General features: G+C 36.5%; 1 protein-coding gene across 3 annotated transcripts in view; it reads right to left on the reverse strand.

Moving 5' to 3' along the window:
* LOC148939800 (uncharacterized) overlaps positions 1-13,342 on the reverse strand; it is an 82,890-nt gene extending 69,548 nt beyond the window's left edge. For 2 of the 3 annotated variants that reach the window (XR_016143436.1, XM_089105728.1), the window contains exon 1: positions 13,179-13,314. The gene's annotated coding sequence lies outside the window, so the exon portion shown is untranslated. Of the gene's footprint in view, positions 1-13,178 lie in introns of all 3 variants that reach the window. The other variant, XM_089105729.1, reaches the window with a different exon arrangement.
* Between the last annotated feature and the right edge of the window lie 13,177 nt (positions 13,343-26,519).

Below are 26,519 nucleotides of genomic sequence, written 5' to 3' on the forward strand. Positions count from 1 at the left end.
GCAAATTAGGAAAATTTGTCAAGTTTGTGCGCACATTCGATAAGGAAGGTGGGAGGAACCTGTCCTATTGAGTAATCGGCCTAAGAGGAGATTACATTTGGAGTACGAGTATCCAGGGAGGATACGTGATTTCTTTTACAGGGTAGTTCCGCTGTTTGAATTTTAGTCCAGCTAATTCACTAGTGGAATATTCGAGCGGTTTCTCAGTTTACGTTCTTGTCCAACCCCTGTTAATTCATTTTTCAGAGATTAATTTCATTCGTGTAAAATTGCTCGCTGAGAAAGAAGTCGTTATTCCCTAATGAAGTCTAGATATTCCGGTTATTTGAAAAATTGTTGAATCTCATTACACGGCGGTAATAATTCACAATAGTAATTGCGTACCATAATTTTTGCGTGTGCCAATTGTTGAACTTGCCAGGATTGACTAATTAATTAAGAGATAAGATTAACTCAAGACCAAGAAGAGCAAGTGAAGCCCAAAGAAAAAGTAGGAAAATAGAAAGAAAGGCTAATATGGAGGCCTTTGAGAGAGAACACCGAGAATCCACCAGAGTAGCGACCATTTATCTTAGGAGGGAGGTGTTGTGACCATTGGTCCTGGTTTGTTTCAGATAAATGTCCTTCCTTGTTCTTTTCTTTGGGTTCTTTAATTATTCCCTTTTCCTCTTGGTAGTAATTATTAATTTTCTCTTTATTTTGGCTGCGCCATTTTTCCTTCTTTAACTGCGTAGGTTGTTAAAAACCACGAGATTTTAATTGCGCAGTTGGGGATGATTCACCATAGCTAAAAGTTACTTTCAGCATAAACCCGATTCATTTGAAGTAAGGTGGTTGAATTTGAATTGAAGTAAGGAATTTGAATTGGTAAGCATTCAGATTGGCTGGAAAAATTCGCCCACCGCCCGATGCAGACACGTGGTTGAGCAGTCTAGGGGAAAAATTATTATTTTGTGGATCAGTTCTGATATATGCGTGGTTTTGAATGCAGTAAGCTTTTTTTTGTACTATATACTTTTTGACTTTTTAGCCTAGGTGAAGTCCAAGGAGACGGTTAGAAATATTAGTGGTAACCCAGAGTGGGTACCCTTGGCCTTATAGTTGGCCATTTGACCGTTTAATCACGTTATCATACCCTGGGACAGGGTATACTGTAAATTTGGTATTAACAAACCCTATATTTAAAGAACCGTTGTGGTAAGCACGGGCATCCCATTATAATATTTGGCGCCGGCGGGGGCTTTCCCCTCCATTAAGTGGTGTAGCACCATTTTTGCACCAATAAGTGGTGTCACCCGTACCTTACCACACGAATAGGCATCTATTGACATTTTAAAGAAGAGTCTAATTGATTAGTGTTTATTATTGCATAATGAAGTCATTAAAAAGAAAGAGGTTATTCATCATTTGTTCTGGAGAGTGCAGAAGAGAGCAGGAGTGAGCGTGAAGAGCTCTATTGGTACAGGCCGGCATGTAGGTCTTAAGTTGCTGGGGAAAGGTGACTCAAGTGCCGTACTTTCCACAACCCATCAAAAGAATTGAGAGGTTTAATTGGGATGATTGAAATGTTTTAACTGATAAAAAGACTTGGTTACAGTTGAGGACAATGGATTTCTATATATCTGATGACACTTTTTGGAGAATCAAAGGGGTGAAACGACTTATTGGTAGTTCATATAGGGGAGAACGGGGTGAAATTGGACAGGGGCGAACTTGGACGTTGAACCTGATAACTAGCCTATTACTTCTATCGATCCACAAAAAATAGGGTAGATGGGGCTTATGTATGTCTACATTGGCGGGAAGTTTGAAATTTAGCGGAACTGTTAACACCAGGATAAGAGGTAAGAAAGTTTTTTGATGCTTAAAAAAAATCTGGGAGTCGCAACATCAGTTCGATTTGCGGTAACAAAAGGTGGTAGTTTTTCTTTGTTGTTGATGTTTTACAGTTGCTAGATACATCCTCTATCTATGCCCTGAGTTTGATTTGTCTATTCCGAGTACTTCTTTTTCAGGACGCCATTTTCTAAAATTGGTTCGATAGGGGCGAGATTGGACAGCAATTCGGGGGCGACTTTGGACACTGTCCAAGGTCGCCCCGTGTGCCCAACTTCACCCCGTGCTATTTTTGTTTATCATTTTAGAGACTGTCTTTGCCTCTTTGGAGGCAATTTTTAGAGAATTTCTTAACTAATATTTGGAGTTTGATTGATGATGCTAGATGGCGTTGCTTGTGTGTAGATGTGTTTTTTTTCGCACAACACAACGAGGTTAAGTTGGCTGTTTCATTAGCTTAATGAAAGGAGCAACATTAAAACTTAAAACGAACAGAAATTATTCCGTATATCCCCTCCTCAACGCCTTGCTCTTTACTACGCTAAAGTTTGACTCGTTCTCACAACTCTATTTTCTTAAACAATAAAAAATTTTAGCGTAAAGAGAATGGCGTTGAGGGGGTGACAACCCCTTTCATATACGGAATAATTTCTTTTCGTTTTAAGTTTTAATTATGCTCCTTACTTTCAGTTAAAAAAACTTGTCTTTTGTAATTTAATTTCAGGACGTTTTTGAATTAATGCAGCTTCAATTTTGGGTCATCGTACATGAATAATTCAAACAAAATTTATATATCAATTTTATTTATTTTTTGGCCAAATGGCTTTCTCGAAATTTTGTTCTGACGTAACTTATGAATTCACTCACGTAACAAACTATATTCGTATATTTTTATTACGTATTTTAGGGGGTTCACCCCCTAGTCAATACCTCACTCTACGCTAAAGTTCAAATTTTGTTCCAATGCTTTAAGAAAGACCCCTTAATCACAAAGGCCGTTAATTAAAAAAAAAAAATTCAATTTTTAATATAATTTTTTTTTAATTACAACATCAAACAATTCATGGTAACGAACTGTAAGTAAGGAGGGACCCGGTTCATATCATTGCTTCTTAAAGCTATTTTCAGGTATTTCCTGTGCATTTACTGTTTGTTCTTTCTAGTTGGACAATGGTTCGCAACTACATCAGGGAACACGATCTACCAGATGACGAATCCATGGAGCAGGCAGTGAATGCAGTCTTAGAGTGTAGACTATCTATTAGAAATGCCGCAAAAACCTATGGACTGAAGAAATCAACCGTCGCCTATGCTCTGAAAAATCGACAAGGAGTTACTGAAGAACCTCGAGCGAATCCAGTTACACCCCCAGGTCGCCCAAGGCCATCGCCCAACCTGAAGAGAAAAACTGTTTTCTCTAACAAACAAGAAAAAGAGTTTGTAGAGTATCTCCTAAAATGTCAGCTGATTAATCACGGCCTCACTCCGAAAGAAGCAAGGAAACTTGCCTTTGAATGGGGCAAATTGATTGGCGTCAAAACGCCGGAGAGCTGGGTGCGAAACGACATAGCTGGGGTTGACTGGTTCTCAGGCTTTATGAAACGAAACCCAGAGCTATCTATTCGTAAGCCTGAAAATACCAGCCAGGCAAGGGCTGCTGGCTTCAATCAAGTGGTTGTGAATCTGTTCTTCGACAACCTGCAGAAACTCTATGAAAAATTCAAGTTCCCACCAAACCATATCTGGAACTGTGATAAAACTGGGGTTCCTACTGAATTTCCAGCTCCAAAAGTAATCGCAAGGAAAGGATCGAAGCAAGTTTCCCAGACAGTGTCAGCAGAGAGAGGGGAAAATGTTACAATGCTCGGGTTTATTTCAGCCACTGGTCAAGCTCTTCCCCCCGTTTTTATAGTCCCACGGGTGAAGGTGAATGACCGGCTTTTTCTAGAAGGCCCCCCAGGATGTCTTGGGTTTTCTCACCCTAGTGGTTGGATGACTTCCATCAACTTTGTAGCTGCTATTGAGCACTTCATCAAGCTGGTGAAGCCATCGAAAGAAGACCCTGTGCTACTGCTACTTGACAACCACGATAGCCATCTTTCGGTGGAATTAGTGCGGCTGTGCAAAGATAATTGGGTCCACCTCCTGACCTTTCCTCCCCATTGTTCCCACTGCTTACAGCCATTGGACGTCTCTGTCTACGGACCATTCAAGTTTGCGATGAGAGAATCACTGAACACCTGGTTGCAGATCCATCCAGGTCAACGAATTACGATTCACGAGACTGCCCAGCTCTGCAAAGAACCATTCCTTTGCAAGTTCAACCGGGGAAATATAAAGGTTGGTTTCACAAAAGCTGGAATTTGGCCCTTCAACAGAAGTGTATTTTCTGAGGTAGACTTTCTACCTGCTGAGGTGACAAATCGTCCACCCCCAGATGATTCATTACTAGATATGCAGCCAATATCCTCTCTCTCTCCTCCTTCACCTTCTCGTCCCCAAAGCGAGCTAGGAAAACAGACTCCTGAAGCAGTAAGACCCTTTCCAAGAGCAGATATGACAAAGCCCAGAAGGAATGCGAGAAAGCAAGGTCGAACTCGTATTCTTACCGATACAACCGAAAAAGATGCTTTAGAAGCTGAAGCACGAGCAAGAAAGGAAAAGCAGAGTAAAAAGCCTATGCCCAAGCAGGCCAAGCAGCCCACTGCCAAGAAAAGAAAGCAAATTGAATCTCCAGTGGAAAGTAGTGGTGATGACATTGAACTTGACGACAATTCATCTGACGATTCTCTGCACCTCCATGAGCCTGATAAGGATGACGTAGACAAGGACATTCAAGCCGAAGACTTTGTTTTTGTCAAGTTTGAGTATGGAAAGAAGAAAGCCCTTGTGTATTATGTTGGCAAAGTTCTTGATGTTGTAGAAAAGCAGTTTGCGAGGGTTAACTTTCTTCGGAAACAAGGGGACAAATTCATGTTTCCTCAGCTTCCTGATATTGCTGAGATAGACATTACCGACATAGAACTGAAGCTTCATGTCCCCTCTTCAGCTGGTGGAACCGGTTTTGCAGTTCAGGGGCTTTTTTTTGGTTTTAATCTTTTGATATACGCTTTAAATTGGTAATTCGAGTTAAAACCCGGAGGCCCGTGCAATGTTCCTGGCTGATTTTTTTATGCAATTTTAAGTTTTCATATGATTTTGAGTGATTATATATCATTTTAAACGAAAGTTCTGTATTTGGATAAAGTTTAATTGCTTAAAACTGTCTAGTCCAAGGTCGCCCCATACCTGTCCAATTTCACCCTGTGTACGGGGCGAAACTGGACACTTGACAGGGTCCTACTTTCATGGTACTCACGCTTCAGGGTGATCTTTAAAAAATCTGAAAAAAATTCACCATTATTTGCCAGACTTTTACCTTTCTAACGACCCACACTAAATTGTTTTATGTCAATCCAGTACCTAGTTATGCTTGGAAAACTAAAAAGTGTCCAAGTTCGCCCCATTCTCCCCTACCCTACTACAAATTTTTGGAACTGAAACTGTTCAAAATATGTTTCCCTTTGCTAAAGAACAAAAGAGGCTCTACCTTTAAAGACTTGAAGGGGCAATAACCCCTTCAATTCGATTGATGATTAAGAAGGGTTACTGAAACCCAAGGGCCATTGAAATAGAATAAAAAGACTTTTAAATCTAACAAGAAATCAGCAAAAAAGGCAACAAGTTGAGGAGGGGGCAACTCCACTCATATAAAGAATAATTTCTATTTGTTTTAAGTTTCAATGTTGCTCTTTATTTTTCAATTTCAAATAAAGGAAAGACTAAGCACCCATTGACTTGGGACATCACCGAATTAATCCTCGTTTTTCAAGGCTGCTGAAAATTGTCAATATAGAGTTTCAAAAATGAAAGAATGGAACAGAACTGGAATAACAGGGAGGGAGACAAGGAAACGAAGGAAGTACTCCCAAACATTAATGCCAAGCTGACTAAAGATACACTACGACTAAAAAGGTTGTTCTGTTCGTCTTAGGTTTAACATAACTCTTTACTCTGTAACTCTTTACTTTTCTCTAAAAACTTCTGTTCTGAATAAAAAATTTTCAAATTAATTTCTGTTCATTTTTAATTGATACAGTTTTTTTTATTGGTTAATAAAAGGAATATTTGTGAAGTATTTTTTTAATATTTCTCAGTTGTAGTCATTTTAGTGGTAGTAGTCGCAGCAGAAAGGGTAGTAGTCATAGAAGGCCTATCTGTAATAGTAGCAGTAGTTTTAGCAGCGACTGTAATAGTAGTCTTAGAAATAGCATCACTCCCAATAGTACTAGTTGTTGCAGCAGTAATCATGGAAGTAGTGGCCATTGTAGTCAAACATTACTAATTATTGATCTATCTGTTTAGGTTTCACTTATTTATTGATCGTGATGTATGTTCGTTTTACACTTGAACTACTATTTATTTAATAATAGTAATCAATTATACTATTTAATTATAATATTTAAATTTATACTATTTAAATTACTAATATTATTTATTTAGATTTATTTAAAATTATACTATTTAAATTTATTTCTGCTTGTCTTAGCTCTTAACTCTTTAAAACTTCTTACTTTGTAACTCTTTACTTTTCTCTAAAAACTTATTTTCTTAATAATTTTTTTTTCAAATTAATTTCTGTTTTTTTTTAACTGATTTTTTTTTATTGGTTAATAAAAGGAATGTTTGTGAAGTATTTTTTTTTATTTTTTCAGTTGTGGTATTCTTAGTGGTATTAGTTGCAGCAGTACTAGTAGTAGTCGTATAAGTACCAGTAAAATAACAATATCATATCTAGACCTGTTTCTTCTAGCATTTGGGTAGTTTTGCACAATGTTAACTACAAGGGGCTGTAAAATATGTCATATATAAAATACGTGAAATACCAGTAAAATATGTAAATTGTTAATTTTACGAGGGTCTGTAAAATTACCGTACGATACCCAATTTTACTATTAACAAAACTAGAGCTTAATAAATAGGACTGATCACTTGCACATGATCATGCACATGATCACTGATCACTTGATCATGCACATGATCACTTTCATTTATTTTCCACACTTTACATTCATCAGAAAGAGTGTTTGTTTAAATTTAATTGTCCACCTGAAATATCATATATTAAAATTTACACAAAATACTTTGAAACTGATCCACTTCCATAACAGAAGACAAGCAAATTTAGTGCTTGATTGGAATATCCTAATTTTATGAGAAACAGCAAAAATGTAGCCTAGATATAGATTTGTTTAACCTTCTTTCACAACTGTATCTATGCAAAAAAAATGTAATTACAGTGAGTCCATACTCCACCACAATATGTCATAAAATGATTATAATAAACAACATTATATTCATAAGTCTTTAAAACAACATTAGGCATAATTATATTATAAAACAACATTATATTATATTCATAATTCATTATACTTGTCAAAATCTAGAGTTATGTTCAAATGGTATTACAAATTAGCCACATATTACACTGAATAGCAGAGAAAAAGACAATAACATTTGAGGAAATAAAATTCTCTACTTTTTGCAAATGAGATATTTTTCAAGGGATACAATTTGGCTATGAGTTTTTGTTATATTGATAAATTGTCAGACATACATCCAAAAAAGTTTACCAGAATATTGAAATAACAACAGAACAAACTAACTGTGTTCAATAAATTTATTTCAACAAAACCATTTAGAAATCTTTTGCATCCCACAGGGGTGCCAATTATGGGCAGGGGGCAATTGCCCCCCCCTAGACTTTGAAATATGCCTTCTTGTTTATATTTCATAGCTATTTTCTATTTTGGCATGGCTAACTGGTTATCCCCCCCACCCCCAGATGTTTTGTGACTTGATGCCACATGACAATTAACTGTCAGAAAGCAACTTTTATTCCTTAAATGGAATTAACATGAGAAAGTGGTGATGAGAAGTTAACAAAACTATAGCCATTCAAGTAATAGAAAATTACTTGAAGAAAGAAATAAAAAGTATTGTTCATAACTAGGAAATTGGACATTCTTTTACTATTAGCATTTCCTTTCTATATGTTACAGCTCAGACAAATGGTACTTGAGCCAATGGTTAGAGACAAGATACTGCAGTTAGAAGACACTTGCTAGCACTGTATCTTTAACTTCCATTGAACACAGTAGGCCAGAAACAAGACTTGAAGAGAACTGACATTGCAACTATTAATCAGAAATGTGATTAAATACTGCAAATGGAGATACATCATCCATGCATATGAAACTTGGCTCCCCTGGAATATTTGTGCAACTTTACAACCCAACTTGGGTGATGTACTGGCTGTACCAAGCCTGAAGACAGACTGTGTGCACCCTCAGATAATCAGCTTAGCATAAGTGGGATAGACTACTGTGCAGGCATGTTTTAATTAAATATTTAATATATAGAGTTGGTCATGTTAGGTAGTAATGCGTTCTGGGAAGCCTGCTTTCTATAATTATCAGTTGTAGTTTATGCAATTTTGTTTGTAAAGTATTATATTTTCATCATGTTTTGGTATATTTCATTATGATTAACCTAACTTCATTTCTTGAGTGTGGTCAGAATAACACATTAGTACCAAGAGTAATTTCGTGATACCCTAAGCACCACTAGAAGCACATGAGGATCTAAGGCAAGTGTCTAAAAAAAAAATTGGATGGGGAAATAAGTGAGAAATGTTCAGAAGAAACACTGTAGGACTAGGGCAGAAACCAATAGGTAAATAAGTGATACATCAAAAAATTGTACTAACAAAGCCATTTGAAAAAAAGACAATATCAGTACACTTATGTGTGACTTAGAGCTGAGTTTGTTCCCATTGGAGGTGCGGGGGAGGGGCTTGATATGATGCATTTATGACCACAGTGATTATTATACTTTGAAGTTGCTTTTAACTAAAAATTTATTGGTAGACCTTTTTTCAATTCTTGCCATATACTATAGGCTATCCATATTCAAATTTGTGAAAAGCTGCTCAACTATACTTCTACTAAAGCAACCCTTGATTGGAAATAGTTGCAACACCTTCTTGACTCTAACAGCTGTTTTTAAAATTAAGTTTTAGCGCTAGAAGGTCATAAAATAAACTTATGACTTTATTTTACATCATGGAAGACACGTTATGTCATCATGGAAGAATAGGTTAAGTCATAGAAAGTCATAAAATAGGTAAATGTATGAAGAAGAGCTTACTGGAACATAATTTTGTCAATGAATTTATGAGTTAAGATTCAATCTAAATAAATTTGAGTAAGAAATAAGGCAGATAGCCTATAGTTATTTATAGCATTCTGGTTAAAATCGAATTTCCCTGCCAAATAGAACAATCGTGAAAAAAAATTTGATGATATACTCATCATTGTTCTTAGACTACTGATCAGAACAGAATGATAAAAGACATTTGCAAAAGAATGGCATTAGAAGTAAGATCTTAGTACTAATTTTTCACTTTTCAGTTCTTTGCCAAAAGATGTGGTAAAATTATAGTCTAGTTTTTGCCATCTTGGAAATGTGTAAGGTTATGAAAATGAAATTTTCAGTAATGAATACAGGGCATGAAAATTTTAGTCTTGAAAATGCAATTCCTGGTAATTGAGCAGAACTTCATGCCATAACAATGGGTTTTTCTAAATTTACGAAATCTATTTGCAGATCTTTGAAACCTCACAAATTGGGATTGAGTAAAGTTGTGAAGCTGAAAACAGTTTTTTGTACTTTATTGAACAGTTTTATTGATATATTCTGCAAGGTTTGACTTTTTCAAAACAAAGATTTCCAAAAGTCAGTGCCCTCTAGAAGGAGAAAGAGTTGAGGTAGGTACTTCAAAATGCCTTCCCATGACCAACTTTGGTCTGTAGATACATTTCTGAAAGGGTACTTGTGCATTATACACCAAATAGTCAAATTTACACTTTAAAACTTAAGAACAAAATGGTTTCTTTGTTAGTTTCTTTCAGCTTAGCATGAGACAAGACAAAGACAAGTGACAGAATATATGGGAAACATATAATTTGGGCTATATATTTGCACATTGGGGGGTTGGGGTAAAGTATTTGGACAGTTTGAAGCTAGAAAACAATTCTTACTTCATAATATGCAGAATAATCATATCTAACAGATTTTGCATGCAGGGCTGTTATACTTTACGTTAACCCCCCTAATGTGCAAATATATAGCCCAAATTTGTTTCTAAAGCATATTTTCATAATATTTTGTGATGTATAATTGGGATTGATCATCAAAGAAACAGGTTCTTATTAAATGAAGCACCTGACTGTGTGGTGTACAAGCACCACTAAAAGTTTTATTTTCTAACCTGAATCCTCTCTGAGATAGCAAAAAGTAGTTAAAATATAATTTTATCAAAGGTTTAAGATCTTGGCACAATGATGAGCAAAAGAACAGCCTTTGAGTAAAATTTTAAGCCATATCAATGGGTTTTTATCTAAATTTAGGAAATGTATTTGCAGCTCTTTAAAACATTTCATAATTGGAATTTAGCAAAGTTGTGGAGCTGAAAACAGTTTTCTTTTATTTCATTTAAGAAGAAGATCTCTTGCAAGGTTTTAGTTTTATAACACAAAGATTTTTACAGGTCATTAAAAGTCACTGCCTCTAGAATGAGAGGGAGTGAGGGTAGGTACTTCAAAATACTTTCTTGGGGCATTCATTTGTCTGTATACCCATCCCTGAAATTTTCATTTTTCTAACCTAACCCATTTCTAAGATAACAAAAGTAGCTCCAACCAGAATTTTACCATAAAGTTTGCTGATTTTGTGGTTTAGCACTATTTTTTGTACGTAGTTCTCATCAACAGCTGTTTCACAATGCCAATTCAAAGAAAACCTCCACTAGAACCACAAATATTTTGTTTATTGTCTATTTGTTTATATATTTGTATAGTCAACCAATCCCAACTAGCCTACTCCTAATTATCTAGACCTATAGTCATTCACATAAAGTAGTCCAAGATTAGGAGCCTATTGTCCCTGTTTAGGAAAAAATACCTCTTGATCAAAATATTTGCCTGAGTATATAGGGTTTTACCCTAAAGTCATGGGCAATATCAGGTCCCATAAGGGGAGGGGGCACAGTAACAATTGTGATGGCACTAATCACTATATTTCAAAAGAGTAGGGAAAAGGTACAAATGATTCAACAGCACAATTTTGGAACCCTTGTCAAAATTTCCCAACGAAATGGAATAACTCTGTTTAGCCATGACTTGGAGAGCCATCTCTTGAAGCCATTTCTGTATTTCAACAATAGAAAATGTTGACACAATATCCAGCACACCCAGATAAGAAAGAAACATTTATTTCAGTAAGTTTCATGTTTTCGACACGAAAGTAGCTCCAAACAAATTTTCACGTATGCAATGTTCAAACTGCTGTTAATTGGTTATTTGCTGCAAAACAAAAGAGTTTGAATTAGAACCAATGCATCCGGATTCATCTGATTTTATCTGAATTTTAGTCACATTAGCTTTTTTTCGACAAAATTAAATCAAAATGGCAACAAATATTACATTGTCAAAACTAGGTTCCAAGTGTCGAAAATTCTTGTTTAATGTACTGGAATACCAGGTTCACTAAAAATATTCCTTTAGTCAAATTCAAACATAGATGATGGCTTCTATAAATTAATTTATTTACTTTGCAAATACCTTGTAGTAACCTTTTCAAAATTTTTGACAGACAGAAACAGGCCCTTTCAAAATATAGGTTACTCTGTCAAAACTTCAATGAACATGTAAAACAAATGAGAAATAATTGGTGTTGAAATTACAGGGTCCACTGGCCAAAATATGGCTGTCAAATTTATGGGTGTCTGCTACTGCCAAAAATTGCAGAGCTTCTTTAAATGAAGTATATCTGTAATATCTCAGAAACAGCTAAAGTAATGAAGTTGAAAAGTTTCAGGAGATGTTCACCAAATCCAAAACAATGTGAATCCAGATTGGCATGATGATTACTTTTATAAACCAACAACAAAAAAAGTGTAGATTAAAAACAAACATAAAAAGAAAGTTAAACAACTAGACTGAGCCAAACAAGAAAAAATAAAGTCAAAGAATGACTAAAACTGGAAACAATGGATATGGCTAAAAAAGGATGAATATGGCTTGCAAAAAAATAAGAATTACAATAAATAACAGGAGTGTTGTTTGGGGGGGGGGGGCAGTTGCCCCCCAATAACATGGACCAAAAAATTATTATATGTCCCATGCCCCTTGACTATCAAGATATAGACCCCTCTTCCCCCCCCCCAAAAAAAAAGAATACTGGAGATATGCCCCTGATAAATAATTAAGTCAAACTTTATAAACAGGAATTCCTGCAACCAGTATTTGGGCTAATACCCCTACGCCTTCTGAAGGCTAGAGCATCAACCTGCAAGAGAGACTTGAAAAAACAACTGTAAGAGACATCTTTGAAAACTTATTAGGGCTTTTCTTTTGCTCCAAGATCTTATATTACCTTAAATTACCTTAAATCGCACTTGCTAGCGATGTGGACGAGTCCAGTGTACTCCATTATATCTAAGATCTTTCTGCAAAGATTTTTGTTCTTTTTGTTCATCTTTGTTTTAAGATCTTACAGCTCACTGATGTTAGAAAAAAGTGTGAAGCATACCATTTTTCTTCCACATAGAACAATGATCCAAGAACTTTGATGATACTCATCATTGTTTTTAGACTGCTGATCAGAGCAGAATGATGAAAGACCTTTGCAAAAAAATAGCATTAGAAGTAAGATCTTACTGCTAAGATTTCACTTTTAAGTGTTTTTTGCCAAGATGTAAGACCTTAGCACAAAGTTGAGTAAAAGAACAGGCCAATTGACAACAATCTCAAATTTTATACCCATTCATCAAAATTTATTTCCAAAACACATTGCCTTTTAGGATTGACATTATAGCCCCAATTCCAGATCAATAGGCTAGGCTAATATTTTGTTAATTTAAATGTGCAATCACCTATGGATATGAATTGCAAACTGAGAACAAAACTGTTTTATAGGCTATAATAACTAGCCTAGAAACTTTGACTGCATTAATTTAATGAAGATTTGAATTATTAGGGCCACATGCATCCACTAGGCAAGGTGAGAAAGTGGGTGCATTTGCAAGTGACTTGGTTGGTATAGGCCTAATTTTTTTGGAAAGATCACACAACGAGTGATCAAGTAGCCTAGGTTCACCTTGTCAGTTATGGAATCTTTTATGCTATATTTTAGCCCCTTTATGTTCTATACTAGAGGGTTGGATTATAATGGTAACTTACATAGAATAGATCAACAAGTAGGATTAGTGTAGCTCATAAAATGCAATTCTCTTAGTTATTTGACAAAAAAGTGCCTTTCAGTGCCAGGAGCATTTATTTCGAACAGATACTCATTCATAAGAAAAAGAAAACATGATTTAATTAGGCCAGAAGTTGTATCCAAAAGCATTAAATGCCCGTATTATACTGCCTCCCCATCAGAAAAGTAAAAATTACTTTTCAAAAAAGGACAAAATTAAAAAATTGCAACCTAAACCAATGAAATAAATCAGACCGCATCTGAATGGGGTGTTTATAATTAAACTCTACTGTGCAAAACCTGTAATTTGTCATTAATTTTGATGTATTTTAGACTTCTTGGTGAGTAAGGCTGGATGCACATAGGTTTTTCGTCCTGTTCACATTGGCACAGAAAACGGTATGAAAATGCCCTAAAGGACATAGTGTCTTACTCTTGAAGGGTCCTAATAATGGGGAAACTATCAGAGGGAGAAACTAAAATCTTGTATTGAAAATTTTTTGATTATTCGTTAGTTCCATAGTTCCAATTATGTTCTAGACCTGTTAGTTCCATCTGCCCCCACGTTAGTTTTGAAGGCTTTTTCAATATTATAGCGGTAGGCCTGTTATATTAATAGTTTCGAGAGAGAAATATTTACGTAAGACATTCTTTTCAGGAAATAGCCAGAGCCTTGTAGTGAAATGTCGTTTTCTTTGGAGGGGGGCACCTGGCCGCATACCATCTGAAGGCTTTGAGGAGCCCCTAGATTAATATTCTTTTTACTGCTAAAGGGAATACAAATTTTTGTTTCTTTTCAGGTCGATCTTGACATTATAATTTATGACCACTTCACCAACCTCTTAGGAGCTGCATTGATGGAGGACGACGCCACTTATGCATTAATGGCATGAGCCAAGAATATGTTCAAGATTTGGCCAGATATAATTCCCCCTCAGTAAGATCTTTTAATAAAAATAAGCGCTCAACTGCTAGTGATCCAAGGGGAGTCCTCCATGGTATATACTCTCAATAAATCCAAAGGGGAGCCTTTTAGATGAATGTTACATTTATTGCCGGTACTATGGGTTCAACGGAGTCTTTGGAGGCCTATTATACTGATAGCGAGTAGTATGGGGTCTCTTAGTTCAAGGGGTCACAATGCCCTTCTAAGAACATTACCTACTGGTGAGGTCCTTCAATCTCACTCATAACTATTATATTCCCTTTTCATTGGATGAATTATTCTAGCAATCTAATATGCTCCTATTATTTTTCTAGATTCACAGAGCATTATCTCAAGGGGCCTACAACCTCTAGGAGGATATAAAGTCCATTATGAAATTGGAACAGGCCCTGGAGAGTATTGAATGTGACGGAGGTTTAAGTTCTGGGGTTTTAATCAGGTTAATACAGGTCCCCCTATGTTTGATTTAGATGCGTTTGTGCGGGGTCTCGGTCTTGTTAAGGACTATGGATTGGTCAAAGTTACCCACAAATGAGGTCGAGACAGGATCCATACCGCAAAGTGATGAAGAGGGAGCAGGACAAAATGATGCTGGTTTACCCCTTGTATTGCCTGACTTGTATCTAGCTAATACTGCTTTGCACCATATTTGTGTTTTTCGGGCTGAGATTGGAGACCCTTTCAATACTCTTAAAACTGGTAGCATCCATACGGATCCAATTGACATTGTCTACTTCTATGTCGGAAAGATTTGGGCCCTTCTTGAAAACCATATTCGGGAGGCGGGAGGAAGCGATAGTATGAAGACGTTAATCAAACTTAAAAAAAATTCAATTAAAGAACAGGTGATTTTCACCCGTATTACCTGCAAACGGCAATGCAGACGTTTCACCCTGACCTGCATAAGGGTATTTTTTCGTATTGGGTGGGGGGAATTCTTAATAGGATGGAGGGGTATAATGAAAATGGGAGTGGATTGTTTGTTTTGTTTATGTAAAAATTAGAAGCTAATATCACAAAATTTTAAAAATAATTTGTTTTAAAAGGCGGGAGAAGGAGTGGGAAGATTTATTTTGGAAAATATAATGCAGATTTAGAGAGTTGTAGTGATGTGCAACACTTTTGTTTCGATACGGGCTTAGAGTGTTTCAAATATTCAGTCCTCGTCGTGGGGCTTGAACCTGAGGAAAAGGATGTTAGTAAGACATATTTGGACGGCTTTACAGTTAATAGGGGTAAGGAGGGGGCAGAATTTCCTAAAGTTGTGTTTTAATTGTTTAAAGGGGAATTACCCTGTAACACTTAAGGGGATTGATATTTTTCAGAAGGCAAATGAGCATTTAAAGCTTGGGATTTCCATGTTTCAGTACGATACAGAGTATGAAGAGGGGGGGACTTATTAGTAAAAAGGGCGTTTTATATTCCGTAAGGACTCCGTCCATTGAGTCAGTGAAACACTGGGTATGGCTTCTTTACGAGCCAGCCAAAGAGCCTGATTTAATTGGACATTTATTTCCCATTCCACATATTAGTTGGGTTAAGTGAGGGGTCAAAATATAATCAAGGGGGGTTAACATGCTATTACTGTCCAATGTGCTGATCTATATTTTATAGAGAGTTAAAATTGAAAAATCACGAGACACTGCAAACTTCATGGATACCAGTCCACGGAGAAGGTTTTAGGCAACAATGCCATCTTACGGTTCAAACATTTTCAGAACATGCTCGTGCAGAGCGACAAGGTGACATTGGACATCAAAGTTTCACTCATGGATGTGTGCGATCCATTAAAGTTTAATAGTATTAAATAACACGAAGCCATTGTAGTTTCTTATACCCACGTACGAAGAGACTTAAGTAATACCGTGAAAGTGGTAGATGTAGTTGAGACATTGGGTGAGGAGAAATGTGTAGGTGCAGCTATGGTTGCACTAATTAAAAGAGCTAATAAGGTAATTTGACGGCAGCGCAACACACATTATCCAATGACTCTATTATCGGAAGACGAGTAGGCTATTAAAAATAAAGATATATGCCAGGCTTGTAATAAAAAAACTTGTTGAGGGTAGTGTGGATTGGAAAGTCCACGACTATGATAATTTAGTTGACCTTATTCAATCGGGAGGGAGTAAATTTTGAGGGGTTGCGCATAAATCGCGTAATGTAAATGTTGAGCAACAATACTTTCTACCGGTTTACATGCACAATTCCAACTACGATTTGAAATTTATATTACCAGCAATGGCACGTTTGCAGATAGGTGAAGTTTTAGATGGCGCAAGAGTAGATGGTTCTTTTTCTTTCATTATCATTACTAAATCATCTGAGAAGTTGCTAGTCTTAGAATTTAAATGGAAAGAAATTGTAGATAATAATACATTCTTAAATAAAATCCATTTTTTAGACTCCAAAATATTTAAGTCAACTCATTCAAGTAGAAAAAAATGATGATCTGAATAGTTTTACTCGCCTCAAACAGCACTTTCCAGATGATGAAATGTATGATATATTAACGTGCAAGGATATATACCCGTACGAGTACTACAACTCCGCTTCAAGGCACTATGAGACAAAATTACTGGCCATCGAAGATTTTGGTGACTCACTTCACGATTGTCAATGCACCACTGCCGATTATGAATTTGCCAAGAGGGTTTGGGCTAAGGAAGGATGTAAAAATAGGTGGGATTATTGTAAAATGTACCTGGCAAGTGATGTATTGACGTTATTGGATATTGTCTGTAAAAAACAGACAAAATTTACGATGATTTTTGGATGGATATAGGTATTATTTTTCAACTCTACGTCAGATGATGGATTTAATTCTGAAAATTAGTGATGCAAAAATAGGTCTGTTCACCGACGTGGACCAACACTTATTTGTAGAGAGATCCATGCGGGGAGGGTATGTTTTTCAAGAGTATCATATTCTTGACATCATCCTGACTGCACAACGTACCGGTGAGAAGTCGAATGCAGTTTTCTTGTATACAAATTTCCTTTTTCCGGCAACAGTGTCTCACTTTTATTTGCCGTGTGGAAATTACCAATGGCTGGATGATCCTTCTGCTCCAAATTTCGCAAAAGTTCACACTGTTTAGTAGAATGGACCTCAAGGATGGTTTTTCGAAATTGATGGTGAAATACCTTTGGAAGTTCATGATTCGGTAAAGAACTTTCCATTGCATAATAAGACCATTGCCTAGGGACTCTTTGAGTCCCTATAATTTATCTTTTGTAGAGGATGAGAGTATGCGCTGGACACTTTCAAAACAGAAGCTGATTGCCGACCTACATCTGAAACGGACTATTGTTGTACATCCCGTTCTCTGGTGATGGATGCTGGCTAACGGTTTCAAGGTCACAAAAATCATAGAACCCGCCAGTTTGATCAAAAGCCGTACATGAAAACGTTTGTATTTACGTTTGTTAAGAAACGATCTGAAGCGAAAATAAAAGTCGAAAAAAAACTTTAAACTCATTTTGATTTCGGTCTTTGGTAAGATATGCGAGTGTGTGTGCAGCAGGAGTCGTTGTGACGTTGTGACTGACCCAAAAGAATGTTCTTGAATTATTGAAGATCTGAACTTCAGATCATTCACGATCATAGACTCCAATTTGGTCCTTTTACATAGAAAAAACAAGTTTTAAATAAAAACATTGCCGCTGGCAGTGCTATATTAGAAATATCAAAGAAACTCATGTTGGAGTTTTATTACAATGTGTGCAAATTTCAAGGGCCGGGAAAAGGGCAAGGTCAAGTGTATAATGGACACACTGATTAACTCCTGTTGAAAGTTAAAACAGAGAGTCTGTTGCAAGACTTGGAAAATGATACGCACATTAGCTCCCGAATATACTACACCAACTGGGATGAGTCTTTTTATCCGCAGCTCGTGAAATACCAGGCCCTAAACCGATTATTAAATTTAAATTCCGAGACGGGAAGCAACTTGGCATCCAAAGGTGTGCTTCCTGGTTTAGAAGGTGTACTCTTTAGAAACGCACAATGAGTTGATCAAACATTTCTGCAAGGGAGTGTCTTCGCGCTATGTAAAGGAAAATTTAAACATGAGTCTATAGGAAATGTGTTGAAAATAAGTTAGTTCCAAGAGTGAAGAGCATGGCCATTTGCTCTTTAAAATATAAGAACTCCGCTATTAAAATCGCAAAAAATGCCTTGACAGCCATATCGTATAAATTCTATCTCCGCGCAGACGGTTTGAGGGTACTATTACACGGTCACTATCGTACTTTAGATCGTGTTGATTATTTAGACTATAGAAAACAACTCGGTCTGGAATAAGTCCTATAGTTGGTAGGAGGGCGAGGGGGCCTATTTGATCCGTCATTGGGGAGAGGAGGGCCAATCAGTCTCCAGCTCAGCAGTGTGTATTTTTTATATTTTATTTATTATATTTATTTTTATATATTTTACATTTATTTATTTACTTTTTTCTTGTGCAAAGTGGTAAATTAAAGTGTTTTATGTTTTTTTATGTTACCTCCCGGCCCCGTCGCCAGCCGCAGCAGCAGGCACTGCGCCTTCCGGGCCAGGCTTCGGCATTTGCAGCGGCCTCCCAACTCGGTTACATGTTCAAGTGTTATAATTTTCAAGTGTCTATTTTATTTTGTTTTCCCACCGCCTATTTAAATACGATAATGGCTTGTGTAAAGATGTTTTAAATATTTGTTATGTATTTACTTAGGAATTAAAGGAAACTTGTATATTCCAATTTTTAGTATTTATTGAACAGATTGAGGTTAGGTTTGATTAGTTGTATTTTGAAATTGGAGGAGTATGTATCACTTTAAAAAAACATTCAGATGATTTCTTTGTGGTCCTTCAATGTCTGGCGAAACAACACTATTAACGAAAAGAATTCAAAGTCGGGATAAAAAATTTTTTAAAAAACGTGAAAAACATATATCATTTTTGTAGTATGTGGCAAAAGTCCAATGATAAAATAAAGAGTATTGCACCAAGGATAAAATACATACGAGGAATTGACCTTTTAAATAGTATTGCGCCAAACTTGTGGTTGATTATTGATGATTTAACTGAATCTATTGATGGTCTCAGAAACTTCTAAGATTATTTACAGTCTGGTCACATCATGAAAAAATTTTCATAACTGTTGTTCTTTATAATCTTTTTCATCCTAGTGATTGTATGAGAACACTTAAATTGAATTGTACTTACTATATTATATATAGGGTTGTTTGCGATTCAAGGTCACTTATGACTCTAAACAGACAAATCTACCTTGATGAACCAAAATTTTTACTCTTTGCGTACAATCAAGCTACAAATAAACCTTATGTGTACATTCTGTTGGACCTGAATTAAAACACTCCGAAAGTTATGTGTAGTCACTGATATTTTTGAAAATGAAATTACGGCACATCCGTAAACAGTAAAAAGGCCGTTAATAACAATCATGACGATAAAGAAGCCACACTAAAACAGATATTTATTTTCCATCCCAGTTAATTCAAAACCGCGGCTAAGGAAAGCTATACTCAAACATTATATTGACACTAAACTCATCAACGTTTTACCTGAACTTTGTCTAAATTTAACAGAGGACATTTTCAACTGTCAAAAGGTGTTAGACAACTTAAAAAGACACATCGTTCACTTATGCATGCCCTAGCCGGCAAAACGAAAGGAAATAACAAAATAAACAGCTTGTTTAAGCAAACAAGCTTGTTTAAACAGCTTTTCTTTTGACTGTTATTGCTGATAATCACCGGACTTGTAATCACTATTCTCTAGAAATTGTTAAACCCTATAAATTTACGCCAGTTGAACTAGGTCTTTCACCAAATGAGCACTTTGAAGATAATCTTGATAAATTTATTAATAATGTAAAAATTGCCGATGAACAAAAATTAATGTTGGTTCAAAATGGCCTTCGACATGTCAACAAACATTAACTTTACCGTGAAAGACCACCAAAAGAAAATGTTATTGATCAACCTTCTGAAAGTACTGAAATTTTTGAAGCTTTGAAAAAGCCAAACAAATAAGAAGTTTATTAACTTGTGATGTAGGCTTATTACCCCCATCCTATCGTGACCAAAGTAAAAGACTCTTTACCTATTTTGCAGAATAGAACATATTGACAAGAAAAAGAATGAAGTTAAAATCTAGGGCAAGACTTAAAACTTAATTGATTTGTTATCAGATTTGCTTGCAAATCGTAGAAGACTTGAATCCTTTGATAGTCATTTATATCAATTTTTAAAGTCATCAAATTTTCCCAAAAGTCTTATTCGAATTAAACATGTTTTAAAAAAAATTAGGGGAGTTTGGAGAATAAAACAAGATATATTAAGTGATAGCACGTCAAGTGAGCCTGGTAAGAGTATTAGTCAAACGCGTCCTTCCACCTTAATTAGTATGCAAAAGGCGAGCAGCAGCTTCACACCGCGTTTACATTCAAAATGGACCAAGTTTTGAAACGGGCTTAAGAAAATATTAGAAAAGTGGGAAGTTCAAGTTCTCCCACTACACTTTATAATGTCGCCAGAGCTGAAAAGAAGTTAGCAAAACAGTATTTACAGAAGGAACCCAGCTATACTCTTCATCGAAATCATAGGACCAGAGGTCGTGACTATCGAAATACTAAAGCTTTTTTCCCATTAAATATATTACAAGTGGATCTTTTGACTCTAGAAGAGATTCAAAGACGCCATAATAGACCGTACAAGTTTATTTTATTTGCAATAAGTGTTTTTAGTCTCTATGCATATGCAGCTCCATTGTAGGAAAAGAAATGTGATGAAGTTTCTAAAGATGTAGAAAGTATTCTTGAACAGGATTCTTATAGAAAAATTCAAACAGATCGGAGAAGTGAATTCGTTGATCCATATGTAAAAAGGTTTTATTGAAATATAATACAGTACTCTATCATACTCGCAGTTTTATAAAGGTGACATTGGCAAAACGTTTGATAAGTACTGTTGGACTATTAATTTCGAGATATCGTACATTGAAAAATATTACTTCATTTATTCAAGATTTAGAAAAATTCATTTTGCTTTATAATCAACAGCCTTATCGATCCTTGTCCAATGTTAGTCTTCTTGAAGTTCATCACAGTGACGATACACTTAACATTTTTCGTAAACAATATTCTAATGAATAGGCTGGAAAGAAACAATTTAATGTTGGTGATACTGTTCGAATAAATCGAACAAGAAATATTTTGGAAAAGGCGAATTACTTATTCTCTGTAGACAATGCATCCGCTTTCTCATCTGACAATTGTATATTTCTTTTACGCATCCTTTGTCGAGAGATCAAGAGTCGGTAATAACAATGTCTCACTCCTACATATTCTAGAACGAAAAACCTCTAGTAAACACATTCACCATTAAAATATAAAGCACCTTCAATACATTCCAGTCAAATGTTCGTATTTGGAGCTCTGTTAATCATAGGCAGCGCGCTAGCGTTGCCTAAGTAAAGAACGATGTGGGCACAATGTGTTTTTTCTCCACCCGGGTACTTCGTATCGAAGGAGTTGTCGTAGAAACTTCGAAAAGGGCCTGTTCGATTGGAAATGGAAGTGGCTAGTGCCCTTTTTAATAGTCGAAAGTGATTGGAGGGCAACTAGCCCCCCACCCCCCACACCCATCATTACTCCAAACACATCCAATCAAAATTTTGAGATGGCCATTTTGTTCAGTGTAGTAAATTTCCCGATAGAAAATATATTTTCGAGGAGGACACTCCCCCACAACCCTCAGGGCAAGGGTTTTAAGTTATGCCCTGGGGGCATATAAGGTTTTTATACAAGGTGTTGTCGTAGAAACTTCAAAACATGCTCATTCGATTGGAAATTCAAAGGACTAGTACCCTATTGAATAGTCGAAAGTGATTGGAGGGCAAATAGCACCCAACGCCCATCATTCCCCCTTACACATCCAATCAAAATTTTGAGATAGCCATTATGATCAGCGTAGTTGTTTTCCAGATAGAAAATATGTTTTTGAGGAGGACATTCCCACACGACCCTCAGGGCAAGGGTTTTAAGTTATAGCCTGGGGGCATATAAGGTTTTTATAGAAGGCTTTGTCGAAAAAACTTAAAAACAGGCTCATTCAATTGGAAATTCAAAGGGCTAGTACCCTTTTTAATAGTCGAAAGTGCTTGGAGGGCAAATAGCCCCCCCCCCACGCCTATCATTCCACCGAACACATCCAAACAAAAATTTGAGATAGCCATTTTGTTCAACAAAGTTTTAAGTTCTGGAAATTAGGTCTTTGAGGATGACAACCACCTCACAACCCTCAAGACAAGGGTTGTAAGTTATGCTCTGGGGGCTTATAAAGTTTTTATACAACGCAACGTCGTAGAAACTTCAAAAATGGCTCATTTGATTAAAAATTGAAATGGCTTGTGCACTTTTTAATAGTCGAAAGTAATTGGAAGGCAACTAGAACCCCTTCCACGCCCACCATTTCCCAAAACACATCCAATCAAAATTTTGAGATTGCCATTTTGTTCCACGCAGTTAAAGTTCAGAAAATTATACCTTTGAGCAGGACACTCCCCCCACAGTCTTCAGAGCAAGTGTTATAAGTTATGCCCTGGGGGCATATAAGTTTTATTGAAATATTTATCGTAGAAACTTGAAAAAGGGCTCATTCAATTGGAAATTGAAAGGTCTAGTGCCCTCTTTAATAGTCGAAAGTGATTTGAGGGAAACCAGACCCCCTCTTTCGCCCACCTTTTCCCCCAAACACATCCAATCAAAATTTTTAGATAGCCATTTTATTCAGTGTTTTGGATTTCCAGATAGAAATTATATTTTTGAGGAGGACACTCCCCCACAGCCCTCAGGGCAAGGGTTGTAAGTTATGCCCTTGGGGCATATAAGGCTTTTACTGAACGCTTCGTCGTTGAAACTTCAAAAATGACTCATTCGATTGGAAATTGAAATGGCTAGTACCCTTTTTAATAGTCGAAAGTGATTGGAAGGCAACAAAAACCCCTTCCACCCCCACCATTTTCCCAAACATATCTGATCAAAATTTCTTGATAGCCATTTTGTTCCACGAAGTTTAAAGCTCAGGAAATTATACCTTTGAGCAAAAAACTCTCCCCATAGTCTTCAGGGCAAGGGTTATAAGTTATGCTCTGGGGGCATATAAGGTTTTTATTAAAATGGGCAACTAACCCCCATCTCACGCCCACCATATCCCTAAACACATCCAATCAAAATTTTGAGATATCCATTTTGTTCAACCTAGTCGAAAGTTCTGGAAATTAGGTCTTTTAGGATTAAAACCCCATCTGAGCTTTGAGTGCAAGGATTGTAATTTGTGCCCTGGGGGCATATGAGGTTTATATAGAAAGTTGTTGTAGAAATTTCAAAAGGGGCTCATTTGATCGGAAATTGAAATTGAGCCTTTTAGATGAATGTTACATTTATTGCCGGTACTATGGGTTCAACGGAGTCTTTGGAGGCCTATTATACTGATAGCGAGTAGTATGGGGTCTCTTAGTTCAAGGGGTCACAATGCCCTTCTAAGAACATTACATGCTGATGAGGTCCTTCAATCTCACTCATAACTATTATATTCCCTTTTCATTGGATGAATTACTCTAGCAATCTAATATTCTCCTATTATTTTTCTAGATTCACAGAGCATTATCTCAAGGGGCCTACAACCTCTAGGAGGATATAAAGTCCATTATGAAATTGGAACAGGCCCTGGAGAGTAGTGAATGCGACGGAGGTTTAAGTTCTGGGGTTTTAATCCGGTTAATACAGGTCCCCCTATGTTTGATTTAGATGTGTTTGTGCGGGGTCTCGGTCTTGTTAAGGACTATGGATTGGTCAAAGTTACCCACAAATGAGGTCGAGACAGGATCCATACCGCAAAGTGATGAAGAGGGAGCAGGACAAAATGATGCTGGTTTACCCCCTGTATTGCCTGACTTGCATCTAGCTAATACTGCTTTGCACCATATTCGTGTTATTGGGCTGAAATTGGAGACCCTTTCAACACTCTTAAAACTGGTAGCATCCATACGGATCGAATTGACATTGTCTACTTCTATGTCGGAAAGATTTAGGCCCTTCTTGAAAACCATATTCGGGAGGCGGGAGGAAGCGATAGTATGAAGACGTTAATCAAACTTCAAAAAATTCAATTAAAGAACAGGTGATTTTCACCCGTATTACCTGCAAACGGCAATGCAGACGTTTCACCCTGACCTGCATGAGGGTATGTTTTCGTATTGGGTGGGGGGAATTCTAGGTAATGTTCTTAGAAGGGCATTGTGACCCCTTGAACTAAGAGACCCCATACTACTCGCTATCAGTATAATAGGCCTCCAAAGACTCCGTTGAACCCATAATACCGGCAATAAATGTAACATTCATCTAAAAGGCTCAATTTCAATTTCCGATCAAATGAGCCCCTTTTGAAATTTCTACAACTTTCTTTATAAACCTCATATGCTTGAAAACCATATTTGGGAGGCGGGAGGAAGCGATAGTATGAAGACGTTAATCAAACTTAAAAAAAATTCAATTAAAGAAAAGGTGATTTTCAACCGTATTACCTGCAAACGGCAATGCAGACGTTTCACCCTGACCTGCATGAGGGTATGTTTTCGTATTGGGTGGGGGGAATTCTTAATAGGATGGAGGGGTATAATGAATATGGGAGTGGATTGGTTGTTTTGTTTATGGAAAAATTAGAAGCTAATATCACAAAATTTTAAAAATAATTTGTTTTAAAAGGCGGGAGAAGGAGTGGGAAGATTTATTTTGGAAAATATAATGCAGATTTAGAGAGTTGTAGTGATGTGCAACACTTTTGTTTCGATACGGGCTTAGAGTGTTTCAAATATTCAGTCCTCGTCGGGGGGCTTGAACCTGAGGCAAAGGATGTTAGTAAGACATATTTGGACGGCTTTACAGTTAATAGGGGTAAGGAGGGGGCAGAGTTTCCTAAAGTTGTGTTTTAATTGTTTAAAGGGGAATTACCCTGTAACACTTAAGGGGATTGATATTTTTCAGAGGGCAAATGAGCATTTAAAGCTTAGGATTTCCGTGTTGCAGTACGATACAGAGTATGAAGAGGGGGGGACTTATTAGTAAAAAGGGCGTTTTATACTCCATAAGGACTCCGTCCATTGAGTCAGTGAAACACTGGGTATGGCTATCTTTACGAGCCAGCCAAAGATCCTGATTCAATTCGACATTTCTTTCCTATTCCACATATTAGTTGGGTTTTTAAATGAGGGGTCAAAATAAAATCAAGGGGGGTTAACATTCTATTACTGTCCAATGTGTTTATCTAGATTTTATACAGAGTTAAAAATGAAAGATCACGAGACACTGCAAACTTCATGGATACCAGTCCACGGAGAAGGTTTTAGGCAACAATGCCATCTTACGGTTCAAACATTTTCAGAACATGCTCGTGCAGAGCGACAAGGTGACATTGGACATCAAAGTTTCACTCATGGATGTGTGCGATCCATTAAAGTTTAAAAGTATTAAATAACACGAAGCCATTGTAGTTTCTTATACCCACGTACGAAGAGACTTAAGTAATACCGTGAAAGTGGTAGATGTAGTTGAGACATTGGGTGAGGAGAAATGTGTAGGTGCAGCTATGGTTGCACTAATTAAAAGAGCTAATAAGGTAATTTGACGGCAGCGCAACACACATTATCCAATGACTCTATTATCGGAAGACGAGTAGGCTATTAAAAATAAAGATATATGCCAGGCTTGTAATAAAAAAACTTGTTGAGGGTAGTGTGGATTGGAAAGTCCGCGACTATGATAATTTAGTTGACCTTATTCAATCGGGAGGGAGTAACTTTTGGGGGTTTGCGCATAAACCATATAATATTAATGCTAGGCAACAATACTTTCTACCGGTTTACATGCACAATTCCAACTACGATTTAAAATTTATATTACCAGCGATGGCACGTTTGCAGAAAGGTGAAGTTTTAGATGGCGCAAGGGTAGATGGTTCTTTTTCATACATTATCATTAATAAATCATCTGAGAAGTTGCTAGTCTTAGAATTTCAATGGAAAGAAATTGTAGATAATAATACATTCTTAAATAAAATCCATTTTTTAGACTCCAAAATATATAAGTCAACTCATTCAAGTAGAAAAAACTGATGATCTGAATATTTTTACTCTTTGCGTATAATTAAGCTACTAATAAACCTTATGGGTACATTCTGTTGGAACTGAATTAAAACACTCCGAAGAGTTTTGTGTAGTCACTGATATTTTTGAAAATGAAATTACGGTACACCCGTAAATAGTAAAAAGGCCGTTAGTAACCATCATGACGATAAAGAAGCCACACTAAAACAGATA

This window comes from Artemia sp. Qi Xiang Cuo, chromosome 20 (genome assembly GCF_049724085.1).
Source record: "Artemia sp. Qi Xiang Cuo chromosome 20, ASM4972408v1, whole genome shotgun sequence".
Taxonomy (NCBI): domain Eukaryota; kingdom Metazoa; phylum Arthropoda; class Branchiopoda; order Anostraca; family Artemiidae; genus Artemia; species Artemia sp. Qi Xiang Cuo.